This window comes from Pyrgilauda ruficollis, unplaced genomic scaffold (assembly GCF_017590135.1).
Source record: "Pyrgilauda ruficollis isolate IOZ18807 unplaced genomic scaffold, ASM1759013v1 scaffold101, whole genome shotgun sequence".
NCBI lineage: Eukaryota > Metazoa > Chordata > Aves > Passeriformes > Passeridae > Pyrgilauda > Pyrgilauda ruficollis.
Window position 1 is genome coordinate 592,710 of NW_024508213.1, and position 18,716 is coordinate 611,425.

Below are 18,716 nucleotides of genomic sequence, written 5' to 3' on the forward strand. Positions count from 1 at the left end.
TTTGATCTCAAGCCTGAGTTCATCAGTTCAATTTTATCCTCTTATCTTTCTGGATAAAAGGAACAATGGCAGGAGAAGTAGTATTTCTTGCATTGAGGTTTGGAGGCATGGTACCACCGTTGCCCCTGCTGTGGAGGAGTTGTCTTCGGATGGACAGCTGGATGGACAGTCTTCGAAGCAGTGATGCCTTGCCCTTACAAGCAGGAAATCTGCTGCCTTTGAGATGTGTCGTTTGTTGACCTCCTGACTGATCTTTGATGTTTTTAATTTGAGACACATCCCAGTGTATCAGATACATGTGCAGCTACAGCCCTAGAAGATTATCTGTATGCTGCTGCATGTGGACAGGCTGTGCCCAAGGCTAAATCCTATATTAGCTGACAAGCAGGTGATGTGCAGGGAAAAAATGGGAAGTACAGAGGGTGTTTGTTTGGCTCCTAGGGCTGAAGAAATGGCAGTCTGTGCTTGGGAACAAAGACAATTTGCATTTAATTTCTCTGGGCTTCAGTGCTGGCAACAATGGTAGATGTTCATGTGTAGCATTGAAGGCCTGCAGGGCTGGGGCTGAATGGCCGCCTTTGTTCGGGGCTGGGGCAGCAGGAGCGCTGCAGCCTGGACTGAAGCTCTGTGTCACAGAGCGTGGCCACAGGCAGGAGGTGTGGAGAGGGAGAAACTGGCTGCTGGTAAAGCCTACCCCATCTCTCCTCCTGTCCAGGGGAGGTGTTTGGCAGCCTTGGGATGTCCTAAAGGGAAAACAGTGCCATCCTCCAGTGGCTGCCCTGGGGGGTTGAGATCAGTGCCTGTCCATGCTGGTGTTCACTTCTGCTCTGCACTGACAAGGGAAGAAGGGGTTGGCTACAGCTCTTCCCAGAGAACTATGGGCAGGGGTCTTTCAGGAGTAAGCCAGGGCACGCACAAGCTGCATCCTGCTCCTGCAGCTCCTTGGGTTCCACTCAAGGGATTGAAGAGTCCTAAATCTAACCTGACTGGGAGATGGTCACCGCCCTAGAAGAAGCCTTCTGAAGGTGGTGAAGGATGGTAGGGGTGGAGACAGAACGTGAAGTGTGGTGCAGAGACTTGTTCCTTTAGCAGACACCTGAGTTCACCCAGGTGTTAAGTGGTGGATGCCGCCCCAAACTTTGTTGGAGCAGGCTTGGCTCTGCTTTAGCAGGCAGTTAACTTGTCATGCAGCTTGGAAAGTCCCTCCCCAGGGACTCCAGACACCCCTGGATTGTGAAAAGCATATGCCCTCAGACTGGTGGCTAGCAGCCACAGAACACGTTGCTGTATTCATCAGCAGTGTTCTCTTCCCCACAGCCCCAGAAGTCCTTACTCATTGCAGTAGCTGACTGTCTGACATGAGTACCCAAGTGGGAGCTTGTCTGAGACCACCTCCAGGCAGCAGGTGAGAGGCTTCTGGTTTCTTACCAAAAGCAATTTGAAGTCTACTGTTTTCTGCAGTAGGTGGGAGGAAAGTGTGGGATGTAGGATCCTGTTCTCTAGGTCCACAGGGAAATGGTGTTTGGCTTGGGGATTGACCGTGCAAAACTCTGACTTAGAAACCTGAGCTTCTCCTGCCTCACCTACCCCATTGTGCAGTGCTCACCATGCCAGCTGAATAAGATGTGGTGTTAATTGCTCTGTGTGCTCCTAAGCTTCTTTCCATGGCTTTCAGGAAGCTGATTAAAAGAGTGAAAGTAAAGTGGGGATTAATGGGATCCTGGTGAAGGCTTGGGGGGAAAAAAAAGGAAATTCCTTGGACGGGAAAAAGAGGGATATGAACAGCTGACAGCAAGCCTCTGCAAACAAACCGGGAGAGTTAGGCAGCAGATGGACTAACACTCTCTGGGCTTGTGCCAATGCATCAGATTGATTTTAAAGATGAAGCACCCACTGCCTGGGAAAGCAAGACCTTCGAGTAGGAGCTCTTCCTGGCAGCTGTTCAAACACTAGCTGCTTTACAGTTCACTCTCGGTGCACCAAGGGACAGTGAGAAGCACTGGGGACTTGGGATATGAAATATGACCAGTGGGAACTATGGACCAATAAAGGAGTTATTTTTGTAGGGAGGATTGCATGGAAAATAATGTCCAGTTGCTCAGAAATGCATAGTGTGCAAATTAAGAACTGGGAGTGATCAAAGGGCCATCAAGTCAAACTCTGTGCCTCCCAGCATGGTGAGTGCTAAATCTTTCAAGCAAAGGTGAAGATTTCTCTGGAGTCCAGTTCCAGAGGGGAATTATTTTGCTGGGCCTCAGCTGTAGACCTTGCTGATCTACTTGCTGTAGATCAGCTTATGTCATGAGGTATGACTGCTTCCCTAACTAGATGTGTTGCTGACATCTCCCCTGATGTGTCTGAGCTGAATTCACAGGGTGCCTTGGTGATGGGCTTGGATAAGTACAAATGCCTCCTTCTCCCACACCATAATTTTCCTTCTACAGAAATTATATGAACCAGAGTGCTTTTTTTTCCCCTCCTGCCTTTTTCTCAAAATTAAATAAAAACCTTCCTGTTCATGAAAAAAATCCAACTGAATAATAAAACATGTGAAAACTCCTAGGTGAAATAAGCATTTTCACAGCAGTTCATTCCATCAGATTATATATTAGATATATGTAATATAGCCCAATGGTCCACCTAATTTATGAAGGTTCTTCCATGGTTCTCCCTCTTAATTTCCCATTATATATAATTTGGTTCTTTTTTAAGTCTGCCATACACTGTTTTTATGATATGCATGACAAGGAGACACAGTCACAGACCCTGAGCTGGTGCCAGCTTCCACATCTTGAATTGCCCCTTGAACATAAGCTTATACAAAAGTTAATCAGTTTTTAGGCTGATTGTACAACATGTGCAGTTGTGATTAGAGACTATATTTAAGACTTGGCTGCCAAAAAGACTTCAGCAATGACAAGCTTACAAGTATTTCAGCAAAAGGCTGACACAAATGTGGGGTGGGCTGGGAGTGCCACACAATTTATACTCTGCCCTGAGGAAATGCCACCCCCCACCCTGGCACAGCACCTCCCTCCGCCTCTGTTGGTGTTGCAGCAAAGGGTACTTGTGTTTGTCATCCTGCCTCCTCCTCCATCCCAGGGTTTCTGATGCAATAGGACCAGAGTGAGAAAGCAAGTATGATGCAGCAGGCCTGGCAAAGCACAGCTGTGACAAAAGGAAAAAGTACTCCGGGGCTGGCAGCAGGTCTGATATCAGGGATTTCAGGGGCGCAGAGATGTAGAAAGGTAAAGAGAGAGCAGCATCAGCTGCTAATTCCCATGGATGAAGAGTTTCCTGTTCCCCTCACTGCGTTGCATGTTGCTTGCAGCCAGAATAATTTGGAGAAAACCAATATCCAGCTGTCGCTCAGAGGTTGGATGGGCTGTGTCTTGATGTGTGCGATAGCGTGTCTTGACTTTGGAGCAGCCGGGGTCTTGTTGAAGCAAGAGAACCTGATCGGAGAGGATTTGCAGTCAGATTTTCAGCTGTAAGTTAAGACAAACTCACTCCTGTTCTCTTAGCTGACAGCCGTGAGTCTGGGAGCTGGTGACTTGGCCTTTCACTGCCGGGGTGTTTGTTCAGATGTACTCCACACAAATAGCGTGACAGGGGCTGACAGGTTCTGCCAGCTGCTTGGGCATTTATGACATTGTGTAAAATAGACGTGGTGCTCCCTAGAAAGTCATCAGGAATTTGGCACAACTACCACCAGGCTCAGATGAATATCACATAAGCATTCACTAAATGGGCATAGATCAAGATTTATCCAGTTGGATGAGAGGTTTGAGTATTCAAAATAGCATCCCATCAACCAAAGCTCTCTCATTCTGCTTTGCTACAAGACTATTGATAAATATTAAAATAAAAGTTATTTCCCCCAGTGGAATCTTCTGTTGTAACCTGCCAGTTTTACACCCCTGACTTCAGTGCAGCACCATTGGCATGGAGCTGTGATATTTTGATGGTGAATCTAGTCCTGCATTTGCTTTAGCAAATGAATTGAATGGATTTCTAGAAGTGGAAATGTCATAGTAACTGATGGGAAATGCATCAGGTGAACAGGTAAGAAATGACAGGTTTCATGACTGATAGCCAGGCGTGTTAAAGATGTGGATATTTACTTGGCAGGGATTGTTACTAAAACAAAGCATTTTATATTTCATGTAAAATAAATGCAAACATAAAATTATTTTGTTTTACTTTCTCCTCTGCCAGTCACTGAGGACACTTGATTTCAAATGCTGCCTTTCTGCTCGGAGAACAGAAATGTTTTCTGGACAGACCCTGGGGCTAGGAACACCAATGTCAACCTGGAGTCATGCCTCAGTGCGGTCCACGGAATTTCTTTGCATTTACACCAGCACTGTAGATGAGCTTCTGGCTCACAAAAGCAATCAAAGCTAATCGATATGGCTGGAATTTGAAATTTCAGATGGTTCTGTTGAATGGTTCATGAGCAATCTACAAGCTCGGAGTTATTTGCGGAAAGTATCCAGCAGTTAATTTCAAATCCTATATACATTTGAGATGTTCATAAGCTACTTGCAGACAATTTGCAAACAGAAAAAGAGGATAAAATTCATCAAAATAAATGATCTGCCATGAATTATTCATTTGGTTTCCATCAGTCATGCCAGCTCTCTCCCTTGTTGTTAGTTTCTGCAAAGAGATCAGGGATTGAATTCAGCTTGGAGACAGAAGCATGCTTTCACCCCTAGAGGTGCTTCGGCAGAGCAGACCTGCGGCGTGTAGGTGATGAGAATAAGAAAGCTTCTGTGGCACACAATATTCCATTCTGTGGAAAACAGCAGATTTTAGCCAGCAGGGCTCTCAAGCAGGCTGCTTCTGCGAGGACTGTTTTTAAACAGAAAACCCCAGCTACCGAAACAAACCCTGAGCTTGAAAGGGAGAAGAAAAGAGAGAACTGCGGGTATCTGATGTTAACAGGAAAGGTGTCTGTCAGCCTAAAGTACCAGCAGGCTGAGGGTAGCTTTGCCTTTTAAAGCGGGAGGGAAGAGTACGGGTGAAGTGAAGTCCAGACCACTGAGAAGAAAAAGCAGGTATCACCTCACCTGAGAATGTTTCAGGCACCAGTGTGGTTGCCTTCCTTGCATACATAATTGATTTATAGTCATGAGAACTCTCCCGTACTGAGCAGAAAACAGACAGAGGAGCTAAGTGGTGTCTGAGCAACATCTTGGAGAGAGTGGGAAGGCTCTGTACCCCTTGATTCATGTAGTGGAAACTATATCCAGATACAATTTTTTTGGGGGAAAAAAAGCAGATAATTAAAAGGAAAGGTCCTCATTCACTGCCATTTTGTTCAGGTTTACAGCAGAGAAATATAGCTGACACCAACTGCATTTTGATAAATGGCATTGGCATAGCACAAACAAGAGCACTAAGAGTAAATAAGCTGTCTTACATTTAAAAAAAAAGAAAAAAGGTTGAGTTTAATTCAAAAACAATATGTGTAGCACCATAAACCCTCAGCACTCAATGGGCCCTCATATGAGGCTCTTATAATCTGGATTTAGTTGCAGTATGGATGTATTATCCTTGTTCTTTCAATAAAGGCATTGCCATGCTGCATGCACAGCAACAAGCCAGACCCAACTCTCCAAAGCCTCAGACCAGTGCCTGAGGTGCTATGTTACAGCTTTTACTATTCATAAAATGGAAATAAATGGGGCATAATAGAGTTTAGGGAACTGAAATGTCACGTAGCTGAAAAAGGGCGTCTAGCAGCACAACTGATAAGAACGTCTGTTGAAGCACTCTCTCTGCACTTCAGTTTACATCTTACACTTTGCTGCAAGCCCTTTCCTTGAGAACCCTCAGCAAGGTTTAATTTAGACAAGTGCACCTGTCGTCTCTGGCCTGTTGCTTCTGGTGCTGGCATAGTGCAGACAGCTTGCTGGGGCTGAGCGGGAGAGCCTGGGAGAGCTGGGGCTGCGGGCAGCTGCCTCCCAGTGCAGGCATGGCTTCTCATTTGAGTGCTGTTTTGGAAAGGAAGGTCTTGTGTGTCTCCAGGAAAGAAAGGCAAGTGTCTCAAAGAAAGGTCATATGGAAGAAATGCTGATTTAATTTTTAATAATCTTGCCTTCCTTGCAGCAGGTTAGAAGCAGGCTCATACAGCCAGGTAGTTGTACTGGAGTTCATTTCCCCTCTATTTTAAGCTTTTACTTCAGTCTATTTGACCTAAAAATGATCCTAATCTACCACATACAGAGTAAGATGTTTTATTTTAGAGTATGTTATGTGCACACAGCTTCAAGATCTTAACAATCTCTTGTCACCTGTCTCAGGCAAGCTAAGGGGAGGGCTCAATAGGGAGCTGGTCAGCTGATTGCACTGGGGTCACGAGACATGAGGCAGCTCCTGTTTTTATGGGGCTACCTGCCCCTGTCTGCCCTGTTCTGTCACCCCTTTCCAGAAAGGCTCCCTGGCCCCAGAGGCCACCTGGTACAAGCAGGGGTTTGGCTGAGAATGCAGCAGCCAGAGAGAGAGGGAGAGGAATAAATCCCGTTACAGAGTTCATTCAACCAGGGATTCAACAGGAGACTAAAATGCTCAATTTTTAAGATTGCCAAAAACTGCAGGAAGCGATTATTCAAGTCAGCATTGCTGGATCAAGACACAAGCCTGATCCATGTGGGAGCAGACTTATTTCTCTTGCCTGCCCTTGCAGACCTGTGACCCAAGTGCTGCTCCCTGGCCATGGCTGCCTGGACAATGTTCCCAGTACTAAAATCTGGGAGGTCACATTGCACTTTGTGGCAAAAATGTGGGGGATGCTGAAGACTTGGTGATGCTAAATTGCTTTGCCATTAATGCCACAGACTCTGTTACCTCAGTTACCTCATGTTTCATTTAAAATACATTTGCTTGCAGGCGGCAGTTACGTGGTCTTACTTACATTGCCATAGAAACAATCTTCCACATTCCTCTATTTGCTGTGCATTTTTGTTAAAGGCTCTTTCCTTTTCACTTATCCACTCCATCTTTTCATTTGCCAATGCTTTCTTCATTATGTCCTTCCAATTCCCTCACCTTCTAGCTTGCCATGCTGCAGCTAAGTGTTTTTCTTGGTAAAGATGCCCAGCTCACTGCCTCTGCCTCTGTAGGCATCAAGATCCTCTGGTGATATGCCACACAGATAAGGAAAGGGGACTAAATGTGTCCAAGTGGACCTGTGCCTATGGCCACAAGTGTTGGGATGAGGAGAGGAGTAGGAAGTGGAAAGAAGTGTGATATTCCAGTGTCAGACCAGTTGCCCTTGACAGTAATGAAACCAATTTAAACTTCTGCTTTGTGACCAGGGAATGAGGCTGTCCATCAGATAAAGGGCTGTGGGACTTCAAGGGTTGTCTCACTTGGTTCATGTACTGGGAAAGAGCACTGCTAAAACCTCTGTGCTCTATGTAATTATAAGAAGACAAAAGTCTTTTTGGGCATGCTGATTAGACAGAGAGATTTTATTATGAATCACACTCCCCAGTGGATAGCATTTGATTGTTTGCTTCAGAAGAGAAAAGGAAGAAAAAAGGAAAAGGAAGATGTTTAGGGCTTTTCTGATTACAAAGGGTGACATTTGCTAGCACTCAGATTATACCTTGTTTCTCTCCTCCTCCACTCTTGTAGGCAGGAAGTATCCAAGAAGAAATAAGAGCTATTTATGAGAAAAAAAAGAAAAAAAGCTAATATATTCAGTGACTGATCACATAAAAACAAATACGTCTTTTTTTCCCCCCATTCCTCATGGGAGGCTCCTCTACTGCTGGCAAAGAGAGAGGCAATGATGCATCTAGGATCACCTTGCAAGTGATTCAGGGCAGGGCCAAGGACAGAGTGTCTCTCTTTGAACACAGGGGAGGGCTTTCGGTGCCAGGCTGGACACTTCTGAGCTGCTGGAAAATCTCCCAGCAGTGAGCCATGTCACCAGCTGCAGAATTTGCTCCTTTGTCCAGCCTTTGCTGTGCCATGCAGTGGGTGAGGGGTGGAGGTTGTTACCTGGGCTTCTGTGTTACCACTGCCTATTTTCCTTTCTTTTTTATTAGATTTTGTGTTTGAGAGCTTTACGTTTACTCTTCAATGATACCCTTTATTTAAATCCCTCTTCCTTAGAGATGCAGCCATTCTGTATGTCCAGGATATGAAACTGTGGTAAGTGGCTGGAGTATATAGGAAAAGCCCTAAAATCCTTCTTGTCTTGCATAAGAAGATAAACCCCAGAATTTCGTCTCTAAATGGGGCATGAGAAGAAGAACTAACAGCTGCAAGAGTGTTTGGTTTAAACATCAGGAAGACACATGCAGCACAGATTGAGTCCCTTCTTTCCCTGGCCTTAGCAAATCCTTTAGGAGTACCAAATGCAGTGATGATGAGGTGGATGAAAGGGGGAAAGCAGAACAAGATTTAACTGGATTCTTCCCACCCTTCAAAGTGCTCAGGGTGTGCAAAAGGGAACATACTCAGGAGAGCTTTTGATTCTTGCTGGGCTACTCCTCATTTTTTCCCTTGGAAGCAGCCATGCACCAAAATCTGTTTATAGTATATAGTTATTAAGATCACATGTAGCAGTAATAGCATGTGACAGTCTTCTCTTTTCTGAATCAATTTGTACCATATATGAGTCTTAGTTCTGTCAGATGAAGTGAACTGTGACAGTGTCTATCCATCCATCAACACAAATCAAGCTATTCATACATTTACTCTGAGAGCATCTTAGTGCATTTAACATTTTTTCCTGTGGCAGCATTTCCCAGTTTTGTAATGCCAAATGTAAGAACTGTGGGGTCACCAAGTCCTTCAAAATTAGTGAGAACTACATTGGCCCTGCTGATGTCACCTAATTACTTGTATTTCCTGTATGTGTTCTCCTTCCAATATTGCTTTCATCTTCACTTTTTTTTCCTCTTAATTTCATATACAGGGAACTTCTTTCCTCATGTCACATATGGATGTCGTGCACAAACTCACTGCTGACCCATAAAGATGATCCAAGTGCTATTAGCTAATGGCAGCTATTAGTGCTGCTGGCTTACTGGTGTGGAAAAGCCAGGGCTTTTAGAATAGAAATGCACACTTTTTCGGTCTGCTGATGTTGCAGTGCAAGTTCATTATTAGAATTGAGTTACTGTAGTGGGAAACTGCTTGAAAGAGAGGCCCCAGAAGTTTTGCTTGGAGGGTCTGAAACATGTATTAGTGCTAGGGCAGAACACCTTTGCCCTTCCAGGGAGAGCAGGACCAACCATAGGCTGCTGCATCCAGTATATTCTCAGCAGAACTTGTAATGTACACAGATATGTCCAAAGGCAAAACTAAATTTCTCCCATTGGTAAAATTTGTCCCTTTTTAACTCCATTTCAAGTAGCAGTTGCCCTAATCTGACTTCCAGGTGACTTTTTATGTATGAACATAATTTTTCTACAAGGAAAGCTCATGGTGTTTATTATTCTATCACCCTGAATTCATAAGACTTTTCAGAACCTCAGCTGCAGCTATTGATACTTTTTATTTCTGAAGTTATTTTTCTCCCTTATCATCTCCAGAGACTTAATTAAAAAAGAACAAGCTATATGAAGGATCAATAACTGACTTGCAGCAAATTATGCTTCCACGTGGTAGCACGGTGGCTATCTGTGCTTTCTGATACTCAGACCATTAGGGGAGCATCCTGACCCACTCTGACTCCATTTCCATTTGCACAGGGCTCTTCCACAGCATGCTGCCTTGTCAATAGCTTTATCAATATGATGAACTACAAATTCCTCCTCTTTAGGTATCCTTCTCTACAATGAGCACAGACACACCCTGCAAGACAACTGCTGTTGCTGTAGGAGAGAGCTTTTTCCTGGTATCGCACTGACCCGAAAAATGCTTAGGGCTGTCTTTACTCAGCAGCCAAACAGGTTTGGCTGGACAGAATAGAGCACAATAAATCCCTTCAATGAGATCCCAAGTGGTGGGTGTCATGTTGCTGTTCAAGCCCTATGACAAAGTTTTGTTTTCACACCACTTTGACTGTCTTAGGGCAGCTGTAGGGAGTTATTGCACCTTCAGAGGTAAGCAATGTTTTGGTAGCAGAGTAAATGGATAGTTCTTTTGCACCTCTCTGCTGCAGAAGTGGCTCTGCTGGAGAGGAAAGAAATTACTTCAGTTTTTAGATGAACATTTGTTATTTTTTTAGTGAGAGAGGTTCCACTGCTTAGGCCAAAGATGCTACGTGACACATAGCAATGATGCCTTCACCAGCACAGACACTGCTGCCCTTGAAGGACCTAGCCGTGTAACCAGAGACTGATGAGTGAAGCCTTTCCTTTTCTGAGCAGACTTAGTGGGGCTGCCATGGACCTCATGGAAATAATGACTCTGCTCTGGGAAATAATGACTCTGGTCTTCTCTGGTCAGAAAAGGTTGGGTGTGCTGTTAGCTACTGTGATGTGTAGAGAGACTGCAGGCTTCATCTTCTACTCACACTCACTTAAAGTGTTCTCCTCTAACTAAGCAATAAGCTGTGGTAAATCACCCTCTTATACCCTGATGCTTTGGTTATAATGTTTCATTAAACAGCTCTAATTGAATGTCTGGAGAAGCTTATATCTCCCACAAATCCTCCTCTGCTAATGGAAAAGTCATGTAAACAAGAATCACTTTATTACATCCATTGTTCCAATAATGCCCCTTCCAAATGGGAAAGACTTGAATCAGAGCAATTTAGTCCTTGTCTCAGTGTAGTTTCTCTTCTGGTCAGTTTTACTGGGAGGAAAAATAAAAGGCACACTGAAAACACGTTAGTGTGAAAAATGGCTGCAGCTTGCAAGCTCCATGATTTCGGGAAGCCATGTTGAATGGCATATTTAAAAACCATTTGCAGAGCACACATTGCCTCCCGGGGCTGACACAGCCACTGAACTTTCTGCCCCTGTGCCTGCTGTGCCAGAGCACGGTTGGTATGCTGGCAGTGTGGGGGCTGATCAATGCCCCAAAGCCATGCGAGGCAGGCAGAGTCTGAATTGCCTCCCAGCAGTTGAGGCACTGTGGCATCCAGCGGGGTCATTCCTAATTTGCCCTGACTTGTAAGTTGTTTCAGGCCTGTAGTTTGGGTCCATGTACTCAGGGTCAGCCAAAGTTAACCCATAAGCTAAAAAATGCAGGAGTATGTCATTGCACAAAACTTGTAGAGAAGATAATTTATAATAACAAAAAACCTGTGTCCCCATTAAATTCCTTATTTCTGGTAGATTTCATGCCGTGGTTCTCCTCTATTCCTAGCAATAGGCAAGGCCAGATGGATCCTCCTGGGACTGGAGACACACTGGCACAAAGGTTTTGACCACACAGAACTCAAATGCTTTCTGATGACTGGTCTGAACTTTTCACAGCATAACTCTCAGGTCCCAGGTGAGAAAAGTCCTCCAGCCCAAGTGGTGCTGTTTCTCTGATGCTTTTGTTCCAGCCTTTGCTTTAGGGTAGCGCTGGTACCAACTTGCATCTCCAATGGGGGATCCATTATCACCTCATCGTTAAAGCTACACTGGGAAAGCAGGACCCATGGCAGGGCCAAGTGCATGAGTCCTTTATTACCTTGTAAAGAGAGGTCGAAAGGCTTCAGCAAGCATTACTTTCCCTTCAATCATCTGAACTGTAAAACTTGCAGGCAAGTCCCTGGTGGGGCCTTGAACTCAGAGCTTTAAAACTCCATCCCCCACTCCTCTGGTTTTCTCAACAACCTTGCATTAATCATTCAGCTACCTGGGTCCTCAAGTAACCTTACTGTAAAAGCAGCAGCAACAACATGACCCTGCAAAAATTGTGTCCTGGCATCAAGCTGCATCCTCTATGTGTCCCCTGTTTGCTATAGATCACTAGGCAAGACTTCCAAAAGACAGCATGAGCACTCGTTTCCCTGTCTTTGATCATCAGGTGCTGTATTGCATGGGATACTTTGAATTCTCTAGTCTATTTTGGGGGAGGAAGGAGGAAAATGAGATCAAGGCAGTCACTGAAGGCAGTCAGGCTCAGACTATTACTGTGCTATGTTTAAAATATTTAATTCCACAGTATGAGTCACTATGACTTGGCTGCTATTGACCTGGGTAACCTGAGTCAATATTGCATAAAAGGCCCTCTCATTTTGTCACTATAAATAAAATCTGTGATTATTCATAGCGAATGCTAAATTTCTATTACCATAAGCAGACTTACAAGAGCATTATGCTCCAAGATGTGGCTGTGTCACTGCTTGTGGGTCATCTGGAGCTGCCTGCATGGGTGACTGGCTTGAAAGGGGTAGTGCTTCTGCCCTCGAGCATTTCTGCCCCGCCTGGCAGAAGGGGAAGCCTGCTTTCATCAAAAACAAAAACCACTGAAAAAAATTGTGCAGTGATTGCAAAAACAAGAAAAGAAGCCGAGAGAGAAAAAAATGAAACAAGCTAAACATAGGGAAAGGAAAAGAAAGAAAATGAAGTTGCCCCCCCTTCCTGCCTCTCTCAGGGCTAATTTTCATTATTAGCTGCTGTTTTATGGCACCATCCCCTCCTACTCCATGTGTTGTAATTGGGCTGGCACATGCTCTGCACATCCTAAAGGGACATGGTAATTATTTGTTGGATAACCAGAAAGTCCATGCAGGGATGTGTTTGAGAGGAGCCAGTGACCAGTGCCATCTGGTCCTGCCTGTGACCAGTCCCATGCCAAACCCACTGATGATCCCAGCCCATCCTACAGAGCCTTCTTCCTCCTCCAAAGGTTTATAAAAGCTCCATGGATAGCACCAGGTGCCTCTGAAGGGGCATGAGTTGGCTGAGCTGCCTCATCATGCACTTGAGGGGGCAGATACCAGGGAGCCCAGCAGAGATGTGGGGCACTGTCACCTGTGTCAGTGGCTGTGCAGACCAGGCTCAGACCAGGAGCAGCTCCAGCCAGTGGAGGATTAGGGTGAGTAAGGTTCTGTGCTCTAAAATAGAGGGTGACACCTTGAACAAGGGGAGGGTAAAACAAAGGGATTGGTGTTCTATTTGGATATCTTAGAGCTGTCCTTTCTAGTGTTGTATTCCTGTATTTCTTGAGGGTAAAGCACCATGGATGAGAAAGGCAATTAGACAGTGAAGTGTGGCCTCTTGATTTTGTCTGAGTTGTGGCACTGAAAGACAGTCCTTAATTGTCCCTTTGATTGTCGGGGGAACAGCACTAATCTGCTTCCCACCCTCACCCTGGGAGACACAGGAGAGAGATTCCCCTGTCCTGCAAAGGGATCAGCTGAGAGCACCCATGGGTAGAGAGATCTTTAGGAGATGGATTGTGGTGCTTGCACTGCAGCTTTGCCAGGGAGTCTGTCATGGAGACATTTTAATGTTGATCTATGCCTTAATAGTAGCTTTAATAGTATTGAAACAGGAGAGTGACATCCTTCAACACAAACTTCTGTCTCCCCATTGCATGCCCTACCCTGCATCAGGTTTTCTCCCCAACCCCAGTGCTGGTGCTGCAGAGAGAGGGTCTGTTTCCACCACTGCATCTCACCCACCTCACCTTTTTGTCCCACACAGCACAGCAGACGTGTCACTGACCCACGGTGCCTTCCGACATCAGCCTTCTGTCTGCAGCTGACTCAGTTTTCTGTATAAATCACTCTATCAGGTAACTCAGCTGCTCAGCTTGATCTTCACACTAGGTCCTCATACAGATGGCAGAGTCTGTGGCAGGCAAAAAGGTCTTCCTCATTAATTACTTTACTCTTGCCCTGTACTGCAGACATCTCTATGTACAAACCAGGTAAGTAGATATTGTTGGCTTATTTTATATCTGGGAGAATTAGGTCCATGGCGTGATCAGCATGGTTTAAATAGAAAGAGACAGATGTTAAATGACTTTCCTAGAACATTAAGGTGCTCACTGTCCCCAGAGTCCTTGGCTTAGATTCACTAGCAGAGACCATTTTTATAATAGATTGGCAGTGGGTTGCTTTTAAAAGATTTTCATGTTTGAATTGAAAGATTCATCTTAAAGAAGTACCTGACTATGTGTGTGTCATGACAAATACAAGCACAGAGGTTGCCAGCTTCTGAGCACAGAGCTGGAAAACAGTGAATAAATAACCTCCTGTTATTTACCAGAGGTTTTGGAACTGGGACTAAAATATGGGATAGACTAGTCACTGCTTTTTCTCATCCACACAAGTTTCACTGTACATGTTAATTGTTACCAAAGTTACTATTTTTCCTGAATGCATTGGAAGCTATGTGAAGTTTTGCAGCCCAAGTAACAAATGGAAATTTGCTAAGGCAATATGGCACTACTAAACAGATAACCTTGCTGGAAGCTCAGATACAGTTGGCACTCCCCTCTGCTGCTTGCACAGTCCCAGATAAGCTCTGTTGAATTAGCATCTTCCCCTGGATTGCTCATCTGCTATATTTCTAACTCACCTTTGGACTCAAATATTTTTACACTAAATACTCCACTGTACTCAGCAAGCATTTACACAGCACTTGCATGGCTGATGCTCCAGTGTACACAGAGCCGTGGGGGACAGGTTTTCAAAAATGTGTGTTGAGTATATGTTTAAAGATAGAAGAAACACCATAAAATTTGGAACCATTTCAGGTTTGAGAGGGGCAGTAAGCCCATGGCAATGCTTAGACTGGAGGAGGAGGGCTTTGGAAGAGCAGGCTGTTGACCCCAGCACTTACAGGCTCCTACTGAGAGGTTTTCTCAAAGCCAGGCAGAATCACAGACTATCCTGCTGGAAGGGACCCCCAGAGATCATCAGGTTTAACTCCTGATCCAGCACAGGACACCCCGAGAATCACACCACATGGAGTGTTGCCCAAATGCCTCCGGAACTCTCTCAGGCTTGGTGCTGTGACCACTACCCTGGTGAGCCTGTTCCAGTGCCCAAGCACCCTTTGGGGTGGAAGGTTTAGGAACCTTTTTCTAATATCCAGCCTAAACCTTTCCTGACACAGCTTCAGGCCATTCCCTCAGGTCCTGTCACTGGTCACCAGATAGAAGAGATCAGTGCCTGCCCCTCCTCTTCCCCTCACAAGGAAGCTGTAACTGCAATGAGGTCTCCCCTCAGCCTCCTCTTCTCCAGGCTGAACAGACCAAGTGCCCTCAGCTGCTCCTCACAGAGCTTCCCCTCAAGGCCCTTGATCATCTTTGCTGCCCTTCTTTGGACACTCTTTAATGGCTTAGTATCTTTCTTACATGGCAGTGACCAAACAAGTGTCTGGTTTCTCTGTCCTGTGAAACAGTGCTAACACCTGGCACCTGAGCTGCTGTCCCAGGGACCTCTGAGGACTTCGTCAAGAAGATAGAAATGCTGAGATACCACACACAGCTGGAAAGACTTGTGTAAAACATCTCAGCTGAAAACCCTCAAGTGGCCCAGGTTGGCTGTTGTCATGCTCTGAATCAACAATCCTTGACACCTGCTGACTCAAATGTTTCCACCAAATCTCGCTTGCATTTGCATTAGTAAGCTGCAGCTAATGTTTTCTTTCAATTTTTTCCCTAGGAAGTTTTCTAGCAAACAGAAGCCCTATCAATAAGGAGGAACTTTTACATAATGAAAATTAAAGAGTTTTTCCCCCCTTCCCTTTTCACTTGATTTATAATGGTTACTTTAGAAATACTCAATCTTCATATGAGACCAAAAGCAAACTCCATCCCTGAATAAACAAATTTATATTCATATGTATGTACATCCCTATGTACATATATATTCCTGAACACATAAAAAACCAAGTGCATGGCATTGCTTGGAGTTATGTGGACAGTTTTGGATGCCTATTTTATTTATTGTACTTCTATTTGAGAGGAAAATTGGATTTGGGCCCATATATCTCTGAGGATGCATTATTCGACTTTTAATCTACATCAGACTGTAACAAAGCACATCGCATATCACAGCTTCTGCTACCTCTGATACAAATTCTGTATTTCAAGAATATTTATGCATACAGGATTATTTAGCTTGGTGGCAGAGGTGTTGCATTCTGCACTTTTTTTCTGAAGAGTATTACTGGGTTTACTGTTTGAATTGACTGTTCTCATCAATTCCATTCTATGGAATGGGCGGATATACATATTGACTGGTGAATAATGACAGTCCCCAGTAAACAAAGGGGTTAACTTTGCATCTCTTTTCCTCTGCTGGGGAAAAGCTTCCAGGGATGGAAAGAATGGAGGGTCCTTCTCCACTATTGAGGAAGGGATGAGACCCAGCAAGGAGTGGATCCCAGGTGGTGTGCTCCTGACAGTTGCTAGTTTCTGCTATGAAACAAATGAGAGGAAGGACATTAAAATCTGCTTTGCATGATTGAATATGTATTTATATATCTGCACTGGACCAGTCCGATTTCAACAAGGACTTGTCTAAAACTTCTCTATTCAACCATGTTATTTTTTCCACTTGTCTCCCTAAACCCAGCTCCTGTAAGTACTTTGACCCATCCTGGACTTTAAAAGGAAGATCAGCAGTGCTGATCTCTCTCAAATTCCCCTGAGGGCAGCTTTTTCTCCCCTGTGCCCTAGACAGTCCTGTCAGCTGCTGTGCTCCAGTGACAGGATGGCTGCATTTCACAGCAAACGAGATGCTTTATTAGCGTGTGGCTGTAAAATACTTTGAAACTCTAGTAGATGAATAATGTTGTATCATAAATATAAAATGAATATTGGTTTATGGTTCCTGAAATATTAATTGGTGCATGGAGTCACTCTTGGAATGTTTTTTTACTAAATGTAAAGATCTTTTTGAGTTCTGAATGTCCTTGCTTTGGTTTTTTATTATTAATATTCCCTCCAGGAGACATTGACTTTCACTTCCCCTAGACATGCTGACTCCTGCCTGCCAGAGTGATTCAGCAGCTTGCCACTCACTTTTACAGAAGGAAAGTTTTCTCCTGGCTCCTTCCATTGGCCTGGTGTGACATTGGCTGCAGTCGAGGGACATGTTAGTGTGGCTGGTTGACTCTTCACACTGACTTGCTGCTGAGCTGGGCAGCTCTGAGCTCCCTGTCTAGCTCGTAGCTCTGTCCCTTATGCAGGGAAGAAGGTCCCCATGGAGAGCATCAGGTCTCTCTGCCTCACAGCTTTCCCTTTTCTAGGCAAGATCATGTTAAATATCCAAAAGTTATTTATAATTGAGGTTGGCTCCTGACTATCTGTCACAGTCATCCAGGTCTAGAGAGGAAATTCTACAGAAAAATGCTGCTTGTTTGTTCAACTGCAACAAAGGCCCATAAATATTGCAAAGGATAGGAGGTAATTAACACTCCTTCCTTCCTTCCTTCCTTCCTTCCTTCCTTCCTTCCTTCCTTCCTTCCTTCCTTCCTTCCTTCCTTCCTTCCTTCCTTCCTTCCTTCCTTCCTTCCTTCCTTTGCAAAAATGGGGATAGGCCATTGTTTTTAATTGAACCCAAGGAGAGGAGACTCACATTACAATATTTAATTGCATTTTTTTCTTCCTAATAAAGTGTTAAATACCTGTCAGAGCTCATAAACATAAAACCTAGCATAAACCAAACCAGAGACAGAGATGCATATACCTGCATGCAAACCACCTGACTGGTGTGTTTTATTAGAGCATGGTATATGAAGCTAAATTATGTGGGGCTTACGGATCCTTAACTTACATATTTTTATTGATCTCTTGTCACTCTTAAAAATATATTACAGAGGAAAAGAATACAGTCTTTGATACTGAAAAAGAAATTCAACTGCAAGCCATAAAAGATCTGAGAAACTATAATTCATTGTGTGGGGCTGACAAAAATGTAAAACATTTGGTCGTAGCTAATTAGTTTTTAAAATTCTGTGTCACATGCCTTTAGAGACCAAATCAGGAATCAGTGTTGTAGTAATTCATGGGACAACTTTCCTCGTTGCCCTGGGGTATGCGTTTTGAAGCAGACACCTGTGCACAAAATTTTCATATCCCCCAAATCACCCAGTGATCTTCTCTGCCCCTTGTCCTCTTCCAGACCTGGGAAACAGGGTGCCGGGGTTTGAAGGCCAGATTTCCACAGCAGCATCATTTCTGCAAACCTAGCCTCTGTCTGGGTCCCAAACTGGGGGAATAAGGCCCACCAGTGTGTGCTCTTCTGTGCTTGGACACAGCACAGTTTCGTACATGGAGACCCACAGCGGTGCTGTGGGAAGAGCTGGGGCATGAGGGGCTGGGGGCTGGCTTGCCCCCTTGCAGTACCCTCCAGCAGAGTGGGAATAACCCTTGTCAGCACGGGATGCAGCACTGATGGTGAGGTTGAGGATACTGTGTTTTGTCTTATCTGGTGGAGAGGAGGTGAGGTGGAGAAACAGAGTGGTTTTGGTGCTGCTGCTCCATGCCGGGTGAGGCTGATTTGACTGGTGTCTGTGGCATGCCTGTACCCTGCTGTAGCTTATTGCCTCAGGTGAGGTGCTGAGTGATTCAGAACAACCATTTTTATATCTTTTAAGAAATGAGTCTGTTTCCCTAGTGGCCTCTTGTCATTGTTGGAATTCAGCTGCTATCTCCAAAATGGACATCTCCCTTAATATTGTTTGATCTCATAACACAAAACAAATCGGATGTTCACGTTGGATAGACCTGAACATAACCTTTTTTTCTTACAATGAAGAAATCCCATCATTTAACCTGTCTCTGAACCCATATTTTTGTGCTCAAATAAAGACAAATATTAAATATGTACTCATATCCCAGAACTT

The 18,716-nt window shown here is 44.5% G+C and overlaps 2 long non-coding RNA genes across 2 annotated transcripts; both read left to right on the forward strand.

The window, feature by feature from the left end:
• The first annotated feature begins 3,110 nt into the window (after positions 1-3,110).
• On the forward strand, positions 3,111-4,554 carry LOC121354279. Its single transcript, XR_005955257.1, has 3 exons — positions 3,111-3,248; positions 3,332-3,490; positions 4,219-4,554. It is a non-coding gene; the product is annotated as an uncharacterized LOC121354279 (long non-coding RNA).
• Positions 4,555-11,278: 6,724 nt separating this feature from the next.
• Positions 11,279-16,683, forward strand: LOC121354274. Its single transcript, XR_005955251.1, has 3 exons — positions 11,279-11,409; positions 13,557-13,782; positions 15,264-16,683. It is a non-coding gene; the product is annotated as an uncharacterized LOC121354274 (long non-coding RNA).
• Positions 16,684-18,716: the final 2,033 nt, after the last annotated feature.